The sequence below is a fragment of the Hetaerina americana genome, unplaced genomic scaffold (assembly GCF_022747635.1).
Source record: "Hetaerina americana unplaced genomic scaffold, ioHetAmer1.1.p SCAF_6, whole genome shotgun sequence".
In the NCBI taxonomy this organism is placed as follows: Eukaryota; Metazoa; Arthropoda; class Insecta; order Odonata; family Calopterygidae; genus Hetaerina; species Hetaerina americana.
In genome coordinates this window covers 90,996,717-91,021,466 of record NW_027287205.1, presented here as the reverse complement: position 1 = coordinate 91,021,466, position 24,750 = coordinate 90,996,717, and the positions used below count along the sequence as shown (strand labels likewise).

Below are 24,750 nucleotides of genomic sequence, written 5' to 3'. Positions count from 1 at the left end.
TCTATCCTTCCATCTCACCTCGCATAAACCTAAAATATCCATATTTCCCCTTTCCATCTCTCACTTAACATTCTCCAATTTCCTTGACCTCAACATTGTCCTAACATTTCACGTTCCTATTCTAACTAATTTGGTCTTCTTCTCTTGCGTCTTCTGTCCTGCTGCCGCTGGTTTTCTCTTGCAAGGGTTTCGTGGGATGACGACCGCGGAAGCCTTGCTTCCCCCGCTGCCGGGCACGACACACGGCCGATTGGGCCGAGCCCCGTGGTTGCCAGGACTCAAAATCTCTGTATTGTCCATCATTTAAATCTTGGGAATGATAATTGAGGTGGTTTCCAGTTGCCTTCCTCAATAGTGTTTTTAACGTGACACCATCACTTACTGGCCGCCCCACTGGGGTCAGGCGCCATTGCAGCCGCCTCACTGAGGAACAGACACTGCGTGGAATACCTTTCACTGTCTCCGAACTTTCGATCTATCTGGCATGGGTGACCCTACCAGGAGCAATTATTATTAATCCCGCCAGCACAGCTCTAGGGGCCATTGGAACTCACAATCCCTACCACCACGTCAAGGTTGTAGTCCGGGGAGGGGATATATATATATATATATATATATATATATATATATATATATATATATATATATATATATATATATATATATATATTATATATATATTAAATATATTATATATATTATATATATATATATATTATATATTATATATATTATATATATATATATATAATGGCTACACGTGGTTATGTGCTTGGGCGCCGCAGGTGGGCAGCTCGGGGAAGAAGCTCTCTGTGCCTTTCGTCCCTCTTTCTATCTCGCGCCATTGCTCTCTCCGCGAATCTCCTTAATGCTAGTCGCACAATCGATGTCTGAGATTCAACTAAGGAGAACTAGTATCATACTCTTGATTTTTAATGGCTGCCTGCTTTCCTACTCTAGAAGAGTTCCAACCAAGGGTGTACCTGTAATTCACCGTTCAAGAGCATCATCGCGTGTTGGGGTTTGTTTTGAAGCAGCCCTCTAATCATATTCCTTTCCCTCTCCGTTCCTCTTCTCACCGTTCCCTCCGCCGACATTCCCCGCTGCTTGCTTCTCCTAGCTCTCCTCCCAGGCGTCCCTCTACACTTCTTCCCTCTGCCCGTGGCCCTCGCTGACCTATAGTGACTCAGGATGTTCTCAATTCATTTCCCTCTCATTCCTTGGCTCTCGCGTCAGAAGTTGAGAGCCGTCGCTCGCTTGTGGATCGCATGCTACAGGTTGCCGTAATTGGCGCCTCCCCCCCTTCGAGTGTTAGCAGATTAACGGTCAAATATGCTGAAATCCTGGATAAAAACGTTTAAGAAGATTACTGCCGTGGAAATTGGAGCCGGGCAATTTCCGAGTGTCCCGCGGTCCTTTATGGCGTGCATTCTACGTAGTTCTGCTAATCCCGGCTCTTGTCTTTCCCGTTGAAGATGATGTACCCGACCGAATCCCGGTCTCTCGGGAGCGCTATAAATGATCCTTAAGAGCGTCTGCAGTCAATTAAATTATGGGACGACTTAAAGGTGATACAATCAAAATCGAAAGAAAGTTGCTGTCGCCCTTTGTCCAAAAGGGAGTGTTTCGTTAACATGTGAGTCGGATGTTTTGAAAATATACGACCAATTTATAAATGAATTCCAAATACGAGGGGTGATGGTCGAATTTTAATTATTATTAATAAAATAATGGAGATAGCAGCATAATTTTTGTTTATTATTCTTAAGACTCTCTTTAAGGTCAACATTCCAAGCTATACATATCATCATATCGTTTCTTGATCTTTCGAAGCCCGTCATTGTAGACGTCAGCGGGTCGCATCGAAAACCATTGTTTTACCTCTTGAATGATGTCATTTTAGTTCTGAAACCTCTGACCACGCAGTATTTTTTTTTGGATCCAAAAATTTGGAGAAAGTCACTCGGGGCGAGATGGAGGGGCATGAATGGGGGGTGGGGTAAAATTTAAAGGCCACAAATCGTTGTAAATGGTTGCACTTCCGTTGAATATGAGAGTAAAGTCTTCTTCCCCTTTGTTCACCGTGGCAGCGTCGTCCGTGAGGGATGGTCTCCCACTTCTTTAGTCATCGTTCGTGGATATGGACTGTTATCGAATAATGATGGGCTTCTCATTTCCCTAAACGGCCGTCATTTCACTTTGTATTTGTTGGGCACTGGAACCTTTCAAATGAAGGAACTCAATCACACTTCCAGGCCTCCAGCGAGCTACTTCAATCGAGGGCTTCCTGAAACAAAACAAATCAACAGCGAAATCTGTTATCCACGACATTAGGTGTATTACCATCAATTAATATACAGAATAAATTTCAACCCGATATATCGAGTATTTCTTAGTAATAATTACTTAAAAATGATAAACTTACGTATGCACATATTCACCAAGCGTGCGAATTCACGAGAAATATATATTTCTTTTCGTTCAGTTTCTTATCCAGTCCTGGAAACTGAATCGCCAAAGGATATTCATTCGCCAATCTGTGTCTGTGACCCATGAAAGTACTTTCATATTTTATTTATCAAATAATTTTGACAAATATCCTTAAATCTGCTGCAAGGAGCGCTTCTGTAAATATTAATGTTTCCTCGAATTCGTTCATCGTATGAGTGTGACTTGAATAATTATTTTTTTAATTTCCGTTAAGTAGATCCCAGTTCCAGTGAATTTGATATGGGATGGGATTAAAAATATCTATCCCATCCTTCTAAATTATTAGGTTGATAGAAACTAAACTGCTGCTGTTATTCCACGTGCTATAGGTTCATGAGATTTTATGCTTCCAAATAATTTTTTTTTTGAAATCGATGTTTGCATTTAATATTTTTTTAACCTGTGTTTTTTTTCGTATTTTCCATCTTGAGCTAAAAACTGACTGGGCTGAGTATGACTCCTCGCCCAGAAACGAAATGATGAATTGCGCCGGCGCCTCTGGTCAATCTCAAAAGGGTCGATGAGAAAAGTGACCGGGTTCATTTAAAATGACTGCCCGCACGCCTAAAATATCCCGAAGGGTCTACATCCTATGATGGATTAAGAAATAAGCAGTAATACTGTATGTTTAATGGTATTCAATTCAGCCATGAAGTGATCACTGTACAATTCCCAATCAACATGAGATCCCTTGTCAAATGTCAATGAGTGCGGCCCATCTAATGAGAATGTCTTTTGTTTCTTTTTGGGCACATCGCTTCGCCTGCCAGGTGCGCCCCACCTATGTGGCCCAACAGTCTCACCGGCGGGTAAGTTACAAACTCCCTCTTTCTAATTAAGAGCAAGCTTAATTAATGGCATTTGTATTTGATATATTAATAAATGCAAAATGGTGTTAGTCACTGTGTCCGATGGCATAAAAACGCCATTCTGGTGAATGCGTTTATTTCAATGGCATGATTAATTGTGGCGTGACGTTGAGCACTAGATGTGTGACGACACTGGAAACACCAGTGCGTGACGGCGCGCCTCCTCTCCCCTTTCAAGGCCTTTCGCTTTGCACGCATTAAGCTCTCAACTCCTTACTTGAGGCCTTTCATGAGGCTCGCCTTCCTCCTCCCCCGCCCCACCTCCCCACATCTCTGTTCTCTCGTATTCTCTTCCCCTCTTCCGATTCTCCACACCACTCCCCCCCCCTTCCCCCCTTCTCCATTGTCCCCTGCACCCAGAAGTTTCGGAATCATGCATTGCAAAGTCGTGTCAACATCAATGACCGCTATCATCACCATTGGCTGCAGATCAAGCGTGTTTTCGAATAATGTGCCCTGCTGCGACACTCGCACGACACGTCGGTGCGTGCGCTGAACGAACCAAAATACATCATTGTCTCATTCCAACATGCTTGCCTTGCCTCCTTTGCTGTTACACGCACACTCATCTTCATTCCTCCCTCTGGCTCGCTGAATACACACCGGCCTCATTCTGTGCATCACAGTCTTCACTATTCTTCGGTCACTTCAGCGTCAGTCTTCTGCGCTCGTATTTCTCGCACTTTCCTTTCATTTCCTCCCACGCAACCTTCCCTTTCCCTCCCGCCACTTCCCCATTTCTCCTCTTCCTTCCGATTATTCTAAATCCTACAAACACCCTACTTTGTCAACTTGCCTCAATTACAAGCTTTGAAAGCCGTGCTCAACTACGATTCATTCTAAAGTTATCGCTTATCTTTTCTTTGACATATATTTCAAGATTCTCAGCATCGAACCGTCCTTTTCTTGTAAAGCCTCTTCCCCATGCGTCACTCTCTTCTGATGTCTCGAGTACCGTTTAGATTTTTCGTGGTCAATTTGCATATTGATATGTTTTGTTCTATATTTTCGTACCCCAGAAATATTTTAAGCTGGCCTTTGAGTGGGCTGCCCTGCTTCCACACGCCTGAAGACGAAGGGTCGGTTACCCGAAGCACCGTTTGGGGGCGATAAGCGGAGACCGCAGCATTGGATTTCGTCGTGCGGTTGACAGAGTGAGGCATTAATATCGTCATGGCTCATGATTACGGCCTTTTCTTCATTCATTGAAGGGTTGAGTAATTTGATCGCCACGTGGACATTAAGGGGAGGAATGTCATCCCTTCGTAGGTGACCAATGCCGGCGCTTCGGGCAAATCACGCTCTTCACGACACTTCCTTTAGTTGGTGGGCCAGAAACGTGATTTTGAGTAGTTTCAAGGAATAGACTCCCTTTTGCACTTATTTCCTCCCCTCCTGCCTTCGTGTCCTTTCACCCCTTTCGCTTTTTCTCTCCCGATCTTTCATTTCATGGTCCATAACCACGAATGCACGACTCAACCTTTCGGTCCTTCCTTCGTCAAACCATTTTCTTCGCCACTCGTTCGCTTATGACTCCGACCCTTCGACCGCAATCTCAGCATTACCGGCCCAGCGGAGCACACGCCCCAAACACTCCTTTGCCCTGTGCATTCCCCTCATGCATCTACACAATTCCCCGCTAGCCGCCGCGAGGGCCATACGCCCTTGCGGCGGTCATCACCCATTTTAGGTCACCACCCGTAAAAGAGAATAATACCACATGCAAAACTAACAGATTCATGCCAATCTACACCCACAGGGGCGAAAGCGATATTCATGCGAAAAATGTTTTAACTAACACGCGTACGAATAAATATAAGATCAACTAACATACCCATGCAACTACTAATGAACATCATCTCTACGCAATATGAGAAACCAATTTGCACTTCTCATGATGACCAACTTCCACGACATCTCTCCTGAATCTGTTGAATATCTCTACCCTACGTTAAATCTTATCCTGACTTGTAAATAGAATTTCTTTAATATCTCTTAAATGAGTTTGGTTTCTTAATATGAGGATTCTTAATTGTCCGGGAAAATAACGAGTATTTGTATCTATCTGTACTGGTGTCTCCCTTATCTTATATTTGTGGTCTGATCCACCTAAATAGCGTGAGGCCATTATAATTCGTTCAGGGTCATTGTTAAACTCGTATTTTCTGAGCCTTTCTTTAAGTCTTAAGCCTCACTTATTCTCTCCGCACTTCAAGTGGTTCCCAGCCTAAATCCCCCAAGAGATCTGTCACACTTGTGTTCCTATCATAACAATTTTTAACGAATCTAGCGGATTTTCTTTGGACTTTATCTAATTCTTTTTGCCAAATTTTCTCCCAAGGATCCGAAATATTTGCGGCATATTCCAAATGAGGCCTTACTAGAGAAAAATAACACTTCTATTTTACTTTCTCATTACATTCCCCACCACCCATTCAATGAAGCCAAGTATCTTTAAAGTGGATTCGAATATTGTCCTGATATGTGCTTCCCATGAAAGGCGTGGTGTTAGAACTACTACCAAAATATTTGACCGCGATCTGTGTGGGTCCTTATTTCCCTTTGTACCACCGTATCGTCTGCAAGTAATCAAACGTTGCAACTAACGCATGAGCTTAAGTCATTTATGCATGTTAAGAATAATTTATTATTTTAGTTCCCCGCAAGCCACCGCTAGGGTGTGTGGCAAAGGGTGAATACACATCAGACTAATTTTGCGTCGAATATTTTCACCCCTACCGCGGCCGGACATCTTTATTCTGACCCCTTATCGTTCGTGGAAAAAATTCCATCTTAAATCTATCTGTTTTACACTTAATCTCTCTGATTTTATTGACATGATCACTCCTACCATGGTACGATGGGGATACGTTTCAAACGTTACTGCTAAAGAGACATCCGATCAATTAATGCAAAAGCTTCAATCTGTAATTTAACCTATGCTCCGTGAGTTATCATCCCCAGCCTAGCTGCTCTGATATTTTGGATACGCTACTAAGTCTATCATAACAACGTTTTACAAATCCAGCTCCTCCACACTGCACGCGATCCAATTCGGCAATCAATCCAACTTCGTGAGGATCCCATATAATTAAAGCATATGCTAAATGAGGCCTAACCAACGACCGATAACATTTCTCTGTGACCTTTTCATCACATTTTTCAAGTACTCTTCCAAAAAATCCTAAATTTTTGTTAGCTTGTCCACATATATTCCCCATAGTACGTGTTTCACCCAGGAGAGGTCGTGAGTGAGGGTAACGCCTAGGTATTTAATTGAGGCTACACATTCCATTTCGTTGTTCCCAATGCGGTTGGCGTTCGGGAGGGAATTCCTATTTTTCCAAAAATTCATGACTGCGTCCTTTTTTAAGTTTAATTCTTATTGCCAAGTGTCGCACCAGCGTTGTATAGCGTTAAGGGCATCTGACAAAGTTGCTCTGTCCTCAGGATTACGGGTACCATGGTAAACTATTGCATCATTGGAAAATAAACATATCTTACCAGTGACTACAAAGTCAATGTCGTTAACGTGAAGTCGGAATACAAGAGGTCCGATAACGCTTCCCTGTGGAACTCCAGAAGCAACTATAACTGCATTTGATCCAACTCTATCTATCACTTCTCTTTGAACCCGACCATTCAAAATGTCTTCAATCCAACCGAGGATATTCTTATCCATGCCATATGCTTCTAGCTTTGTGAGCAGTTTACTATGAGGTACATTGTTGAAGACATTCTCAAAATCTAGAGAAATCGCGTCCATTGGAGCATTGCTCTTTCCCGAAGTAAGGATATCATGAACAAAAAGCGCAAGTTGTGTTAGTTGATCAGGGATATTAGATGAGCATACTATTGTAACTTTTAGTGATGAGGAATGAGTTCAAATGCTGTGTGAATGCCAAGTTTCCGAAAGGAGTTGATGTTGCTCCCTCGCCCCCTCCAAGATGGCAAGCCACTCCGCCCACCGCTAAAGGCCCCGTCTCCCCATTAGCCGTAATTGAGCGCATCCCGGCCGCGCTGTACTCTCGACCGGAGACGCCCTGCATTCACCCATCTCGTAAGTACGAATGGGGGGGTGGGGGCGGATGGCGTGGGGGGGGTTGTATCTGGTTCCCTGCGGAGTGATGACCCCCGTGGCCATTTATCGCCCGAGGATTTAGACGCGGCTTATGAACAACAGAGGGTTTGGGGGGAGGGGGGGGGCGTTGGCTGCACCCGCGATCTGGGCCGCCGTACCTGGGGTTCATTAGAGTGAGAGCGGGCGGATTCACCCCCGGGGGGAAGGGAGCGCGCCTATCTCAAACCGGCCATCTCCGAATCCTCCTCCCATCCCCCCGTAATCAATTTATCTGCGCGCGCCACCCCCGCGTGCATCCCGCGACCCCCTGCGCTAATGGCCAGCGCGTACCTGCTTGCCTCTATGGTTCTCCCAAGCCCTTTGACGGCCCCCGCGGAACGCCCCCCTCTCCCCCCCCGGTAATCCCGAGTGCGCCCCGCATCTAGGCATCCATTGTTGTGATCTCCTCCTCCCGCTTCGACCTTCGGCACTTTGTTGCCGGCGGGCCGCCAATGCGGGGGGGAGGGGTGAAGCACACATGTGTGATCCCCTACTTTATAGCGCCACCCTCGACCAGGGGTGGCCCTCCCCAGGGTACGTACGCCTAAACACGCCCCTTAAATCCCCTTTTCCGCATCTCTACCTCCCGCCTGCTTGCTTTCCTTTCACGATAATCACCATAAAACTTTTTGAAGCAGTCAGAACGAAAACTGAGCAACCCCACCCCTCCTCCGATAATCTGTTTCCTCCCCTCCCCACCTGTCGGTTCCGCGCCCCCACCCCTGACGAGATGGCAAATCGCCTCTTTCGAGTCGACTTTGCTAATGAGGGGTGGCCGTCGTTCAGGAATCAGGGGAGGGCATCGTGCCCTTCTCATCAGTGGGCCCTTCTCCTGGGGAAGGGATCCAGCGGCCCCTGCCGCCGCACGGGGCGGGGCCAACCCGCTTTGCCCCGTCTCGTGGATTCCTGGGCGCATGTTTCCCCACGCCGGGTTCCCCCGTCGAAGACACTAGTCGGCCGAGTTTTTCCCTGATATGTTCGAGCGGGGATGTGTGTCTTGTCCATGACTGGAGCCGCAGAGAGAGGGAAGATTGGATGCGTTGAGGGAAATAGGTCCGGAGTGGGAGAGTGATGAAAATGGATCGGATATGTGGAAGAGGTTCAAAGATGCTAGCGGGATAAGTCTGAATGTTACACTTTTAATTCAAAACTCTGAAAAGGAGATGAGGGGACGACCTCGGTTAGACAGACAGGTTGAGAATGGCGACGAAAGCAGTCTTCGCGAGGGTACGCGTGATCGGGGAGAGGGAAGAAGAGTTAATGGCAAAGGTCAAAGGGCAAGGAATGCCTGGAGAGATTATCCGGCGGAACATTGCAACCGCTGATGACATTTGTGGTAATGTCCACATGCCATCTGATCCGAATATCCTTCGTGTGCGAATCCTGGAAGTCGGCAGCAGAAGGGAAAACAAGATTTCCGGCGATGGAATTTACGCGCGTGTAACAGGAGAGTGATGAAGATTACGAATCAAAGGTTTAGTGTTGCATGGGAGAGAGAGGCCACTTGCCAGCCGGCACTTGTCGGGTCCGTGACGCTCGGCCCATTCAGACATCCAGGAAGACGTGACGATCGCCGAAATACGCGGATTTTTAATTCAACCAAGTGCCTCGATTCTTTGGCCAAGGGATGACGTCGCATCTATTTCATCCAGGAAACTTCAAAATAATATTTCAATTAAGATTCATATGTTGGCATTGAAAATAACACTTGATCGCCTGCCGCTGTTTGAAGTATAATTGCTGATTTTATTTTCGCCCAGGTTTTTTAGCCCTGTGTTTAGAATCTTGCTTTTACTAGTGGGCAAATATTCTTTGTCGATCTATCTGGTTTAAATTCAATGTAAACGGAAGCAAATGAAACATATCCACCCATCGAGGGTGAATGTCAGACGGTGACAGGCCGAGGCCTTGATGCGAATGCGGTAGTTCTACGTATGTTCATAATGCAATCGCCGATAGCAACGGGATTTTAAGCATGCCACCAGCCCGGCGAGGCCCCGCTCTCTAACGGTTTTTGCTTGCATTCAATTTCTGTTGGCACATCAAAAAGTGAAACAGTGCCTTTTGCAATTGAATGGAAACTTTAAATCGAAAAGGCATTATTAAATTTGAGGGACGCAATCTTTTCTTTTATCGAATATTGTATGTACATAGAAAATGGTGAGTGTAATTAATAATAGTCGTCACCATTTCGATCAAAGCACGAAAGACACACACATCGACATCGACATAAATGCCCTACGATCCAACGGAAAGGTGGTTGGCAGGGGGTGTAAGCACTAGATGGGAAGGACAAGCGTAGATATGGGAGAGGAAGGGAAATTAGAAAAATATTTATCAGCAAATTTATCAAATAATGTGTAAATTTCAAGATAATTTGGAGGAAGACTCAATTTAAAAAAGGGCCAATAAACCAATTAAATTAGCTATTTAATTTAATTTACAAGTAAATTAGTTATTTGTAATACTTTTTATACGAAATATTTGTGAATATTCAGCAATAATGCTGGAGAAATTATTTTCAGATTTTAACTTACCGGTTAACGTTTAACAGGTTTTCATTGCATCCCTCCATGAAGAGCGCTCACGTTTGATTTGCGTGGACAACTCCCCCGCCGCCTAGATCCTTTCTCTTCAAGAGATCTTCATCATTTTCCCTACCCCACCCCGATCATGCCCCCTCCCTCCCCCACGCCGCCCCTGGAGAGACAGGGCCCCACGCTTAATTAGTGCGGCGCACTCGCGATGCTTGTTTGTTTCCGGATTTTCTACGGCGTCCCTTCAGAGCGCGCCACCTGCGCATGGGATGGCGCGGTTCCCACATATAATGGGCAAAGGGGGGGCTGGAGGGACCGAGAGGAAATAATGAGAGGGGCTCCTTGTCTTCACGAGTGGAAGATATTTGAAAGAGTGGAGGGGTCGGTAATCTTCCAGCGCTCCAGTTATTTTCTTGTTTCCTCCCGGGAATCCTCCCCGGCGCCCGCCCCTCCACCCTTGCGGGTGGACACCACTCCCCTTTCACCGCAATCTCCAGTTACCATTCTAGCGCGCGCACACATTTCAAAACCTTACCCTCCAAATCTCCTTCCCTTTCCTCGCGAGAGCCCTTCGTCCACATTTCCTCCTCGCGTGCGTATTTAACGCCACTTTTTACGTCGGGCATCCGAAACGGGCATGCTTGCAATGACCCACCCCACTCGTCTAACCGTCCAGGACCAGCCGCGGAATGGTACGCAAAGCCAACTCGAACTGCTTCTTCGCCCCCCTTTGTGCGCGGAGGGCTCGTCGGCTCCCGATGGCAATGTTGAGGGAATGCCTTCCTGCATCAGGATCATTTCAAATGAGTCTTCCTTACAAAAAGAAATTGACATTTTTACTCGGCGTCAAAAACGCTATCCCCCTCTCTCTGCTTCATCATCAGACAAATTGACCATTCCTTAAATTCTCTTCCTTCGTTCAAAAAATGGGCCCACAGGAGAGGTTGGAGGGGTTGCTGTGAAAGGAAAGTCTTTTCAAGGTTGCCCATGAGAAGATTGGCGGGTGATGGCGCAATCCTCGTTCCCATCGCTGTGCCTTTGGTTGGTGAAAAGAAACAATTATGAAACGAAAATGTATTTTTGTCTTGGCGAAAGTGGCTGGATTGAGGAGAAATTCTAAAGAGATTACTTCGGTGGGGGAGTTGAAACTGGAGAATATAGGGCGACAGGGGATGTTTGGTCTGTATATTTTCGGGAGGAGATAAACTTGGGGTGTTCTAGGGTATAGAAATAGGAGTGAGGATATGTCTTGGGAGGTGAGGCCTTCTTCTGGTCCAAATTGAAGTAGGAAAGACCGAATTTCCGTTTGGAAAGTTGGTGCCGGGTTGTTGGTAAAATAGGTACATGTATCATTGAGGTGGCCTAGGGTTATGGAAACGCAATCATTGGTGTTTAAAATATATAAGTATATTTATCCATACGTATATTCATATTTGTATACATGTATATTCCCCTTCCCGGGCTACAACCTTGACGTGGTGGAAGTGCTTGTGAGTTCCAATGGCCCCTAGAGCTGTACTGACGGGAGTAATAATAATTTCTACTGGTAGGGTCACCCATGCCAGATAGGTCGAAGGTAAGGAGCCAGACGAAAGGTAGTCCACGCAGCGTCTGTTCCTCAGTGAGGCGGCTGCAATGGCGTCTGACCCCAGTGGGATGGCCAGTAAGTGATGGTGTCACGTTAAAAACACTATTGAGGAAGGTAATGGGAAACCACCTCAATTATCATTCCCAAGATTAACATGATGGACAGAGAATAACAGAGAATATGAGTATATGAGATGAATACAGAGAATATGAGTCCTGGCAACTGCGAGAAATAAAATTTGAATGAGACAAACCTTAATCTTTTCCTGCGTCAATAATGTGCTCCTGTGATCTTAAAATATTTCCAAAAGCACCATTGAAGACCTTATGCTATGCCACCTACTCTATTAATGGACACTGGCAGGACATGTGTACACGAATTGCACCATGATGTAATAAATTAAAATGAAATAGGCACGTACTTTGTACTTCATTACACCTAAATTGAGTGTTTTCACTGTTAAATAATATGCAAGCATTTTCGTAGGAAATGTCAGTCTCACTAGTATTTAGTCTTGTAGTTATACGAGTAAATGATCAAATGTAAAGTGTTGGTTGTGCTAGAGAGCTCACATTTCATTTCGCGGTCGGTTTTCAAAAGACGGAGCTTCGAATGTTGCAAGCTTCCAAGAAATCAACTAAATTAGTGCAGTTTCTCCATTTAATCATGTATTAATATTTGCTGTTAATAAAGTGTGAGCAATAGCAGAAGATAGGGACGTCGTGCGGAGGGAATGAGAGTGGGGGTATTTGTATTTAGACATTCGTTCGCTGGAATGTTGATAATTTTTTCAGGGTGTCCTTTTGGGCGGAGTGCTGAGGTTCAGCAGTGCGAGTGTCTTCTGTGCCCGCAAGAAACTCACCGCCGACAGGTCAACCACATTTGATGGTAATAATTAATTCCCGGATCTTGCCCGTCTCGCAGCGGGGAGGCGCCCGGCCATTGTGCGGGGGCGCCCAATCGCGTCACCGTCCTTGCTTGACGCCGGCGTGCGCAGGGGATGAACCTCCGGTTTTCATCTCTTTCCTTCCGTTCGAAGGGGCGGCGCAGTCTCCTTTTAATAAGCGACCTCTTCCGCCTCGCCTGCCTCCCCTAATATCCACCCCCACTTGGGGCGCGCCATCCCCAACCAGGGGAGCATGCGAGGCCCACCCCTTCCCTCGCTTCCCACCCCCACCAAATCCCCCATCAACTGCCAGTCCCCCCCCCGCCAACCCCCGTGGCGATTATTATTGGACGGGACCCCTGCCCCGCCTCTTCACCCCCGCCCCGACCAAAGCCTCCACCCACGCGGCTCCGGGCGTAATGACGCGTCCACGGCTTTGTTGCGCTGGGAGAGAAGTCAACTGTTTCTCAAATATTTGCCGAGGACTCCGCGGGGCTCATGGAAGGGAAGGTGAGGGCCCGTCTTCTGTTTGCGCGGAGGGGTTGAATGCGGCGGAGGGTGAGGGGGAGATGGGAGGCAATCAGGGCAAGAGGGTGGGTTCGGGGACGAACAGGGGTGGAGTGCATTGGAACAAGGGGGGGCCTGCGGATTTATTTTCCAAAACTCTCTCCCGTCTCTTGACGTTCATGGCTCCGCGGAGGAACGAGGTGGGGTTTGCAAATGGTTTCCTCAGAAGAAGCTAAAGTATTTTATTATACGTTTAAAATTTAGAATACCAGAATTGTTATTCATTTTTGACGCGAGATGCTAATCGCTATCGGCGTGTAGCAATTGATTATCAGAACTATATTGTAATTAGCTATTTGAAGGAATTCTCCAATGGATTTGATTTCAAAGACATTATTCTCTTTTTCTGGTCACTCTTTTCAACGGTTGGCGCCATGGATGCAAGTAGATTAGCTAGGTCCACGACCTATTTGATACACCGAGGCTAGGGCTCAAAAATGGGAATTCGGTGTTCAGAGGCTCGGGGTGGATTTTTAATTGGCTCATGGACGTGGAATGCCACGAGTGTAAGACTGCACTACTTCAACACCAGCTGTAGTACAATAAAGTATTCTTCAACTGTATAACACAGCATGTCGTGCATAACATGCTAAATCCCCCTTCCTGCTTGCTCTACCGTATATAATAGCATTGTATTCTGCGCTTCATCCGCGTTTGCATATGCATGTCAGTCTTCTTCAAATTCTTTAATTTCACTCGACACAATGCCCTGCATCTTCATCCTTAATGCATTCTTTGAATTACTCCATCGTCTTTCCAGAGATAACCTCAACCATTATTCCCTTATTTTAGATACTCCGTCCATACCGATAACTTTGATCCTATAATGCCCAAAAAAATCATTGCTTTAGCTGAATGGGAAACTAATTCTTGTGAATCAACTGATTTTACGAATTTCCCGCCCACTTTCATTCCTACCTCCAGTTCTCCTCATGCCTCTTTGATCATTTCCTCTGCATACAGGTTGAAAAGCAACAGTGATAATGGGCAACCCTGCCTTACACCTCTCCCTAACACTGCCCAATTGGACTCCCCGTTTCCCACACGCACCTGAGCAGTCTGAGACATGCACAGGTTGCGGATTAGCCTCCTGCCCCTCCAATCTATTCCTATTTCCTGGAAGAAGGTCTATGAGCATCAAGGGATATTGGCTTCAGTGATATCGCTTCTTCTTGCCTTGACTTAGTGTGTCGAAAAAATTAATGGAGGAATGCGGAAGGCTACAGGACCACGTCTACACAATGTTAATAATTAACCAGTCGAACTAAATGCAAACTGATCTTGGTGTTTTCTTACCCCCAACAGCAATTAAGTAGAAAATGTTGTATCTCAAGACTAATATTTCGCAACTCATGATGGAAAGACCTTTTCTCCTTAACTTAACACGTCTAGTTAGGCAAAGCATCCAAACTCCGCTTTTCCTCCTCCGCTTTGAAGGAGCCGTAATAAACTACGCGCTACATTCCCACCCACCTGTTATTAGCAACATGCCATAAGGTCTCTATCATTAATTCTTTTCTCTTTTGAGAAAAAAATTCTATGACTTACTCATTTCTTCAAACATTTCGACCACTCGTATGTTGGCCTCATCGAATAATACTCACACATACATGTATATATTTATGTGTGTGTATATATATATATATATATATATATATATATATATATATATGTATGTATATATATATGATTTCGTCGAAGTCACACGGCAGTGTTGAACACCGAACATAAAAGAAAGAAATAATGAAGAAATAACGTATGAGTGTTCTTTTTATGTGTTCCTATATTGTTTGCTGCTGTCAAAGCTTGATATTCAACACTTCCGTGTCACTTCGACGAAATCATCTATATATGTATATATATATATATATATATATATATATATATATATATATATATATATATATATGTGTGTGTGTGTGTGTGTGTGTGTGTGTGTGTGTGTGTGTGTATATATATATATATATATATATATATGTATATATATATGTATGTGTATATATATATATACTAATATATCCCTCCCCGGACTACCACCTTGACGCGGTGGAAGAGCTTGTGCGTTCCGATGACCCCTAGAGCTGTGCTGGCGGGAGCAATAATAATTGCTCCTGGTAGAGTCACCCATGCCAGATAGGTCGAAGGTAAGGAGCCAGACGAAAGGTAGTCCACGCAGCGTCTGTTCCTCAGTGAGGCGGCTGCAATGGCGTCTGACCCCAGTGGGGCGGCCAGTAAGTGATGGTGTCACGTTAAAAACACTATTGAGGAAGGCAACGGGAAACCACCTCAATTATCATTCCCAAGATTTAAATGATGGACAATACAGAGATTTAGAGTCCTGGCAACCACGGGGCTCGGCCCAATCGGCCGTGTGTCGTGCCCGGCAGCGGGGGAAGCAAGGCTTCCGCGGTCGTCATCCCACGAAACCCTTGCAAGGGAAAACCGGCAGCAGCAGGACAGAAGACGCAGGAGAAGAAGACCAAATTATTTCAACTAGGAACTTGCAACGTGTTAACAATGTTGAACAGGAAAATTGGATAATATTAAGTGAGTGATGGAAGGTGGAAACACTATCCCATGATCCCGACCTTCGCGCCGTTCTCCCGAGAGCTCTCTTCTACGGGGGCCGCTTCAGGGCTTGGGAATTGTTGTCGAGTCCACAAATCGTACCCCTTCGTATGGCAAGATGCGTCCTCGTTATTTAGAAGTTTATTCAATACATTTTTAATAAATGCCTAAATAATTTGAGTTTTCATCCAATCGTGATTATTTTAACAAATTTCTGAAAAAAAGTCGCAGAATGAAAACATATATTAATGAAATTCACCGTTGCAAAGTTGTTCTGTACCAAAGTGTGCAATTAAAAACGGAAATAAACGACGTGAAACAGAAACTTTGATTAATTCCTTCGGCGGGAGATATTTTAACGCAAGTTTGTTTTTTAATACGTAGTCGAGTAGCATTTTGTGGGTTCGGGGACCGAAGGCTTTAAACGTCTCCCGCCGAGCGGCGCGACTAGTGCACGCGGCAGCCGTACCCCCCGCGGGGCCCCCTTGAGGTCGCCCTGCCCACCAGGAACCTGCCCCCGCCACCGACGCCTTTCCGGCCGATTAGCCAGGATAATTACCCCCTCATCGCCCCTGCCCCCCTGTCCACACCACACCACACCCCCCACTGCGTGCCCCCCTTTCCCTTTTCCCTTCCCCCCCTTTCCGGACCCCCCCCCGCCACAGTGGCCCCCTCGGAGGCTTTATCTGGGGGCCGACAATGGAGGGTGCGATCGAGAGGGAGGGAAGGGGGGCGGCAGATGGACCATGGTCGCTTTGACAAACGCATCCCTTCCGCCCCGCTGCACCCGAGCGACTCCTTTGGGGCAATCGATTAAGCCGCGATATTTCGGAGTATTTATTACTTTCCGGTGATATCGTCCCCTAGGTATCGATATTTTCCACGCTAATATTTCATTGGTAATTCCTGCTCCATTCTGCCCGCACCCTTAGTGCCAACATTCCAGCGAAAATTGCCGCGGCCGTCACCAGATGGTGCGGCTTGATGCAATCGACCCCTTCCGCCCGTCTTCTCCCGTCGCCATCGGCAAAGGGTTGCCGATCCGACGATCGGTTCGCAGCTGCCCTCCCTTGATTCCCTCCTCGCCACGGCACGCCCTTCCCTCCTACAGGTTCGCCCTTGGACCTCCGCGCGCCATTCTTACACCGACTCCCCCTGCCCTTCAGCTGTAGTCTTCGATATCTTACAAGTAGAGTGCCACAGGATGACCCCAAATTGATGTCCCTCTCTCATCCTTGTCATTATTGTTCTCCATTGGCTTCTCTCCTCTCACCCACTCCGCGAAGTTTTATTTTCAACATTCTTCGGCACCACCGCGTTTCCGTCGCCCTCCCCTATCTATCTATCTATCCATCTACTCTCGTGAATTTCTCGCACGCGTGGACATAGGCTTGACTCCGAGTGCAATTCTCACGCCTTTGGCAGCATTTGGTGTTTGCCTTGCCGGCAGTCCCTTCTTCGCCATTAGGAAGCCTCCCCCGGCCATTCCCGCCCCTTCGCGGCTCCTCCTTCCGACTGGACAAACGCTTCCTCTTGCTCTCTTTTTCTTGGACATAATTTCCCTTGCCTCCACTGCAGACGTCGTCTTCGCTCGTCATAAGCATTGATTTGTCTCACGCAAATAATGAAACCTATGAATCGAAGCGTGCATAGCCTTGCGCCGCACCCTGTATGCCACCTGCGCTGCTCCCTCGGGGCGGTTCCTGAACTCCCGTCAGTTTTGGCACGCATTGGACAGCGTTAGACGAGCCATACCCAACCCCCGATTCTCAACCTGCTCCTGCGCATTCCCTTTGAAGGGGCGACCTCCTGGGAAGCCAAAGGTGCCCCACAGCGCTTAGCATGTTTTTTCGAACTGACGATAATAATGCATAAGACTCATCAGTTTATGTGTGCGTTTGAATATATTTTAGCTAGTGTTCATAAACACGCGTGTGCATTTATGTCCATATATATACATCGTGCAATAGCTGGAATATTCGGAAAATTCATTTTACTCTGATCTTCAAGTTTAAAATTGTCAATTCAATTTAGCCTTCAATTCAGCATTTCAGAGTTTAAGACGACGTCTCGATAGATTAACTGGCTGAAGCACTCGGCCGGATATCGAGGGATTCGGGTTCGAAACCGGGTTAAGGTGAATGATTTCCACATTCGGAAATTGTTGCATCTAAATAGTCGGGAATTAGAGTTCGACTTGGTTATGCTTGCGCGAGGGAAAGACGACTGCTTGAATCTCTCTTTGACGGCTTCCATTTCTCTTATTTTATCCAGGTGGTCACCAATGTACCGATGCGTGCGCATGAATCGTAATGGCATTATAATGCCCTCGGTGCCCCCAGGCCACTCAGGTGTCCGGTGACATTCTCTGCTCAGCTCTGCCTTGCCTGCCAACGTTCTCTCCTTAAGATCCGAGATACGCGTATTCCAAATGCGAATTCAACTACCGCGAATTAGCAACTCCATCTTGCATTATATTACATTTTTCTGCAGCCCGTCCATGAAACCCAACTTCTTCAAGGATAACCCGCATATTCTATGCATGTCGTAAAAGTTTGCTTTTAGTGCTACGTCAACGTACCTGTATTTGACCATTTTTGAAATTTGTGCCTCGATCTTATCTATTTTACTTATAACATGCCTCTCATTCATCATAATTAATGCCGTAACTGCATTGTAGTACCTTTTATGACTTTTGTAATGCAAGTCCCCATCTTTTGCGCCGTTTCGATACCTGTTCCAAATCGTTACACTGTGGCGCACCATCTACCGGTGGTTTTGACTAGGCGGTTTTATGGAACTTCCGCATATATTTCAGAATAATATTGCCATTGAGTCCTTAATTTTTTATCATTCCCTTGAATTGTTATTAACATAATTATTGACCGATAGGACTGTTGACTTTAAAGTGAAACGGAGAATGTCGCCAACAGATGCAGGACCGCGATAAGACAATGATGGGGCTGATTTGGTCGCACTTAGTACTCAGTAGTTGACCCAGGATTCTGAGTTCGTGGGTTTCAATGGAATTTCCCTCCGAGGAATTCCATGAGTATCATGAGGCGAAAATGATACATGAAAGAGTTAATTTTCAAATTAAGTAATATAGGTATATCTTCTCACGCTTTTACTCATTCAATTAATTTTAAGAGTAGAATATCACTCTATGTATGTTAACGAAAAACATCACCGGCCTGCCCTGATGGAAGGTCGTGATATCGTATTTTCGTGGAAATGCATTTAGATCAGCTCATTAATTAGGCGATACGTGAGATGCATCGAAGCAACACCCCGCTAGCTGCCGAAGGGGCGTGTTAGGTCACCGCCGGTAAAACAGAATGAAATCACATGCAAAACCAACAAAACCACGCCAGTTCACACCGACATAGACCACATTCATGCAAACCCCCTTTAACTTGTGCACACACAAATTCAAATCCAAGCAACTAACATGTCGAATGACACGAGCACAATGGAACACCTACGAATGAATGCATTGGATATCTACGCGGCACTTGAGCTGGTTCCCTATTGAATCAACACTGGCTTCGAATTTGCTGGAGTTTTATTTTGATCCAAGGCAAGAATGAGTATTCGTAACAAATATTGTTAGTCATTCATAATATTTGCCTCCCTTATCTTATCTTTGTGGTCTATTCTTCCCAAATAGTGAGGAGCAATGATTATTCCTTTAGTGTCATTGTTTGTCCCAAAGCCTTTCCAAAAGTCTCGCTCGTCCTCTTCGCATCCCTTCAACTGGCTCCCAGCCTATTCCTCCATAAAGGCCTATCACACTCATCTTCTTATCGTCACAATTTTTCACGAAACTAACGGATTTCCTCTGGATCTTATCTAATTTTTCAGCCAGAGTTTCTCCCAAGGATCCCAAATACTTGGGACCCATTCCAAATGAGGCCTAACTGGAGAAAAACAACACCTCTCTTTAACTTTCTCATTACATTTTCCCACCTCCAGTTCAATGAAGCCGAGTTTCTTCAAAAAGGATCCGCATATTGTCCTGATCCGTGCTCCCCATGAAAGGCGTGGTGTAACTCCTAATATTCATAGCCGGCTGGTTATGCCAGCGATTGCGGCGAGAGACAAAAAACTTGCAGAAATCTGATGATTCAATTGAAGTGACTGATGCCATCAGATGAAACGAAATTTTTACATTTTTCATGCATGTTGAGGGTCGGATGTCTGGACCCTGTGAGCGAGAGACACCGGCATTTAATTTAACTGAGAAATGGAATGTGTCGTCTTCCTTTGCAACTGAAATATTTAACTGCGCCCTCATGCGATCCCAGTAATTTAGAGTAGGTGTGCTGCCGCTCAGGAACTTCGAAGAGAGTGAGTGTGACATGTCCACGCCCGCCAAAGGAACAGGCGACGCCAATATCAGCATGGGAATCTTTAAGACAAAGGCGAATTCCTCGGAGCTTTCGCGCCCTTTCCCATGTATCCCACTCATACTCTCGTCAACGAGGCAATGCGAGACAAAATCGATTTTTTCAATTAGGCAATCGAATCGATAATGCTCGCTTCTGTCGTGTCTCCTCTTCGCGTCGGGTTTCACTTCGAAGGCTGGCCTCCCCTCGGGGGCGCCTCGCCTCCGACTGCCGCTCTTCATTCGATTTCCACGCATTTGAGAGTTGCCTTTCCACGTTCGCCTCCTCCGCTAATCTTCGCAAAAGCCTTCCACTTGGAAGCCGCGAATTCTCCCCCGGAACATCCCTTTCATGCAGCGCGCCTTGAAAATCATATGTGGATGATCAACTCGTACGGAATTAAAGATGAATGGCGCGACTCGACTCAACGTATTCCGGGATCATTGGGCCGCAGCTCTTGTCTTTGAATCAACAATGCTTAATTCTTCTCGAAGCATCTTAAGAATTCTGCTCCTAATGTTCGCGCTTGACGATGCCGTGGATAAGAGCGCCCCAGCTAAATTATTACATCCGAAGTATTTCATGTGTTTCAAGACAGTGGTTTTACTGGCTTCTTATTTCTACTTATTGCAAGAGATTCCTGTCTCTATGCCCTACATTATTTTTCAGTTGATTTCGTCGTAACTCATGCCCTCTGATAAGCCCACCTTCTTCCTTCCTATGCCTCACCCACCCAACGTGCTCACCTCTGTCGCGACCTGCGGCGCATTTTTATTCCATCCTCACTCAATGGAGGAGGAAGATGATGTAATCTCGTGCAGGCCAAATGCACGATCTGCTCTCCTGTTCGTCCCCTCCCGTTTCAATGTTTCACTTGGCTCTCAACTTCTCGGTGATGCCATTGCTTTTGTTTTCTTGTGGTGATTCCTCATCCCGCACCCCTCGCATCGTTCCTGTGCGCCACTCAATGATGACCGCGATCCCATTGGCTGCCTGCCTCCCTGTTGCTTGGGTTACCCCCCAACTCCCCAACCACTAACGTGCACGTCACGCCCCCTTCCCGAAGACAAACTGATGCTACTCGTTTCCACCGCTCTTATGCCTCTCACTATCCGATTCGAATGATTGATTCCAAGATCCCTCCCTCTTTGCTGCATCCGATATCAAACTAATAACCCTATAGTAGTCCAGCTGCTTTTCTCTTTTTCTCGGGATGGCGGTCAAAATTGACCTGAGGAAATCTTCCGGTCGTATTCTTCATCCATATACATACATAACTATTATTATTAGGTAATCTACCGGTTAAGGTAGGTTTTTGGATGGACATAGCTACCAAATAAATATTTTGATTTTGTGACTCCTAAGAAAACAAAAATCCATCACCCCACTCTACATTAGGTCAGTCATTTATCTCTGAGTACTTTCTTCCTCCCTTCATCCCGTCCAACATCTCTACCCTGTTCCTTCCCTTTCCTCGTTTGCCTAACATTCTCCCCTCAATTATAGTCTTCAATCTCCCACTGCTGGTCAATACCCCCTTCATCCACTTTTCCTACCTCCATAGGATTGCTCCCAACAAACCCCTCTCTTCGCCCACCATACCAAGTACTTCCTCATTTGCTTTCTTCTCTGTCCATTTCACCTTCTCCATTCTTCTCCACACCCACATTTCAAAAGCCTCCAGTCTACGTCTATCCTCCTGCTTCAATGACCACGTTTCCGCGCCGTACATAGCTATGCTCCATATCAAAGTTTTTACGAGTCTTTTCTTAATATCCTTACTCAACGTCCCTGTCATCAACTCCCTCCTCCTTGTGAAAGCCTCTTTGCCTAGCGCAATTCTTCTCCTTACGTCCTTACTACTTCAACCCCGTTGCTTCAAAACACTCCCGAGATACGTAAACTGTTCTACCTGCTGTAGCTTTTGCCCTCCTATTTTAATGTTTAGCTTAGCCTTTTTTTTCTGGAGAATCGCATAACCTTTGTTTTATTAATATTGATTCTCATCCCATACCTGTCGCACTGAATTTCTAATTCACTCAGCAATACTTACAACCCCTTGGCTGACTGACAAACTAAAGCTTGGTCATCAGCGAACCTTACTGATTTTACGGATTTCCCGCCCACTTTCCTTCCTACCTCCAGTTCTTCCCATGCCCCTTTGATCATTTCCTCTACATACAGGTTGAACAGCAATGTTGATAATGGGCAACCCTGCCTTGCACCTCTTCTTAACACTACCCATTCGGACTCCCCGTTCCCCACCCGCACTAGAAGCCTTTACCTTTTTCGGATCAGGAACTACAACTGATCTCACAAAGTCTTCCGGCCAGTTTCCTCCCTCATAGATACTAAGAAACAGCCCATATAGCGTCTTCCTCCCACATTTTCCTAAACATTTCAGTAGGTCCGCTGGAATGTTATCCACCCCCACGGCCGTATTTAGTTTTATCTCCGTTAATGCCCTTTCTATCTCATCGTCTAGTAGGCCTGGACCTTAACTGTCTTGATCAACGTCATGTTCTTTTTCAATGTCTAACTTTGTTGGTCTAAGTTCTTTACTATACAGTTCTTCTATATATTTCTTCCATCTAACTTTCATCTTTCCTGTATCAACTATTATTTTACCCACCTTATCTCCAACTGCTAGCATAGATCTTCCTTTCTTACTTCCCGATAACGATTTAACTTTGCTGTAGAGCGCACCAATTCCAACCTTCCTCTGCAAACTTTCGATATCCTCACACTGCGTCTTACACCATGCTTCTTTTGCTTTCTTTGTTACCCGTCTCAATTTATTGTTTAACTCTTTGTACTTCATTTTGCCTAAATCTCTGATTACATTCTTCCATTTCCTCCTCTCATTCATCTTTGTAGTCATTTCATATAGTACGTGATCCATGGTTTCCTAGTGCTTTTAGCGTTAACGGTTCCAATAGTTTATTTTGTGGCTTTCGATAACCCTTTCTTGATATTTTTCCATTTTTCTTCGATAATACTTAGCTCATTACCATCCTCTATGATTTCCTCTACCGCCTGTTGGTACTCCTTCCTTTTCAATTCATTTAATATTTCTATGTTCCATTTTCTAACCCGCCGTCCCTGCCTTATCTTTTTGAAACGGACGCTAAATTTCATAATAACTAAATTGTGGTCATAGTCCGCATCCGCTCCCGGGCAGTTGTGCGAATTAATCACTCTGTTCCTAAAACCTGTGTCTTACAAGAATATATTGTAGCTGATACCTTTTTGAGTCACCTGGCATTTTCCATGAATACCTGCTTCTTTTGAGGTGTCTAAACCAAGTGTTGGTGATGATTAACCCCTGTCTCCTGCAGAAGTCAACTGCTTTCTCTATCTTATCTTTCTTTCACTATCAAATGTTTCCCTGCAGGAACACACGCGATCATGTCCTCTAACTGATCGTATATCCTATCGACCTCTTCTTCCTTATGGTTGCTCGTTGGCATGTATACCTGAATAATAACCAAGCTCGTCGGTTCTTCTTTTATCACTACTAGTAGTAATCTATCCGTTACCTGCCCTGTGTTTACTACGCTCCTTCCTACCTCTTCATTTAATACTATGGCAACCCCTCGTTGGCTCTCGTTCCCGCCGGTGCATATTATTCTATAATTATCACTCCAGTAATCCCAGCTATCCTTCCATCTCACCTTGCATAAACCTAAAATATCTATATTTCCCCTTTCTATCTCTCGCTTAACATTCTCCAATCTTCATCATTTTCCTAACATTCCAAGTTCCTATTCTAACTAATTTGGTCTTCTTCTCTTGCGTGTTCTGTCCTGCTGCTGCCGGTTTTTCCCTGCAAATGTCTCGTGGGATGACGACCGCGGAAGCCTTGCCTCCCCCGCTGCCGGGCACGACACACGGCCGATTGGGCCGAGCCCCGTGGTTGCCAGGAATCAAAATATCTCTATTGCCCATCATATTTTTTCTTGGGAAAGATAATTGAGGTGGTTTCCCGTTGCCTTCCTCAATAGAGTTTTTAACGTGACACCATCACTTATTGGCCGCCCCACTGGGGTCAGACGCCATTGCAGCCGCCTCACTGAGGAACAGACGCTGCGTTGACTACCTTTCGTCTCGCTCCTAACCTTCGGCATGGGTGACCCTACAAGGAGCAATTATTAATACTCCCGCCAACACAGCTCTAGGGGTCATCGGAACGCACAAGTTCTTCTACCACGTCAAGGTTGTATATATATATATATATATATATATATATATATATATATATATAACCTTGATATATCTATATATCTATATATATATATATATACTCATATATACAGAAACAGATATAAGGAAAAGGGATAGGAACACACATAAAGGACGAACACAATAGAGGTGGGGAAGGCGGAATCGAACAGATCACAAGAGTAAAAATATTTCCTTGACCGGGACTCGAACACCGGATCTTTCCACTTGCCGGGCGGATGCTCCTAACCACTTGAGCTATCGAGGAAACGTAATTTACACTGAGATCCGTGGGTCTAATATGTCGCCAAGCGCCCCGATTCTTTAGCCAAGAGATGGCGTCAGGGTGCTGTTTCACCCACCAAAGGATAAATACACCACACACAAGAGGGAAAAGAGTGTGGGTTAGAATTCATACAACATCATAATCATATATATATATATATATATATATTTATTTATTTATTTATTTATTTATTTATTTATTTATTTATTTATTTATATATTTATATATAT

The 24,750-nt window shown here is 45.3% G+C and overlaps 1 long non-coding RNA gene across 1 annotated transcript in view; it reads left to right on the top strand.

Moving 5' to 3' along the window:
* LOC139695181 (uncharacterized) overlaps window positions 1-24,750 on the top strand; it is an 83,100-nt gene that overhangs the window by 55,021 nt on the left and 3,329 nt on the right. Inside the window, exon 2 of the long non-coding RNA XR_011702277.1 lies at window positions 3,261-3,299. This is a non-coding gene — a long non-coding RNA (uncharacterized lncRNA). The remainder of the gene's footprint in view (window positions 1-3,260; window positions 3,300-24,750) is intronic.